Genomic DNA, 1,145 nt, shown 5'->3' on the forward strand with positions numbered 1-1,145 from the left:
TCCTTATGGAAGAAAAGGAGCTAGGGCTCCTTGGAGAAATAACTGATTTCAAAGCTGGGACAGGTAAGGTACAAGCTGAACTCAGAAAATCTAGCTGTGCCTAAAAATAAGTCCCTCAGCTACTATTCCAATAATGGTTTTAGGCAGGAATCTTCAATGTTTGATAAAAATTAATGGGCAAAATTATGTTGAGTAATTGAGAGTATTACATAGGATCTGAGTATTCCTCACAAGGTACTTAACTCTTACAAAAGAAAAAAAAGAGTAGTTTTATAGTAATTGGCAACACTAATGTTAAGCAACATACCAGGTAACGCACGAGTAATGGACCAAACCTCTGTTGTGTACAACCTAGTGATGATGCCTTAAGAACATGCTGTGATCTGCATATGGTGATTTCCTGTCAAAACCATTTAAACTGAACATTAGTATGGATAAACAGCAAATACAAATTGAGAAACATTCTGTAAAATAACTAGCCTGGACTTTTACAGCTCTTAAAAGATTATGAGCTCTTTCGGGTCCTCCTTTCCAAGATGACAAAAAAAGGAACAGTGGTCATGCCAAAAAGGGCCGTAGTCATGTGCAGTCTATTTGCTGCATGAACTGTGACCAGTGCATACCCAAGGATAAGGCCATTAAGAAGTTTGTCATTTGGAACATAGTGGAGGCTTCTGCCATCGGGGACATTTCCGAAGCAAGTGTCTTCAATGGTTATGTGCTTCCCAAGCTGTATGTGAAGCTGCATTATTGTGTGAGTTGGGCCATTCATAGCAAAGTGGTCAGAAATCGATCTCGTGAAGCCTGAAAGGACCGAACTCCTCCACCCTGATTTAGACCTACTGGTGTTGCCTGCCCACAACCTCCACCAAAGCCCATGGAAGGGGAGCTGGGTCTTAATGGACTGAAGAAAACTTATCTTGAGAAAGAAATAATAAATTGAATGTTACACTTTATACAGCATGTTGAGTATACCTGCCAGAGGTGGGTTGGGTTAATTCAACCTATCGAAGTTTAAGTTTGCACTCTGAAAATGAATAAAGAGGAACACACTGGGGGCGGGGGGAAGAATATGAAAGAGAAAGACTAAAGAACTATTCCATACTGAGGGAGACCAAGGGATGTGAAATAACATTTTTAAAACA

This window comes from Octodon degus, unplaced genomic scaffold (genome assembly GCF_000260255.1).
Source record: "Octodon degus isolate 3935 unplaced genomic scaffold, OctDeg1.0 scaffold00038, whole genome shotgun sequence".
Classification (NCBI taxonomy): domain Eukaryota; kingdom Metazoa; phylum Chordata; class Mammalia; order Rodentia; family Octodontidae; genus Octodon; species Octodon degus.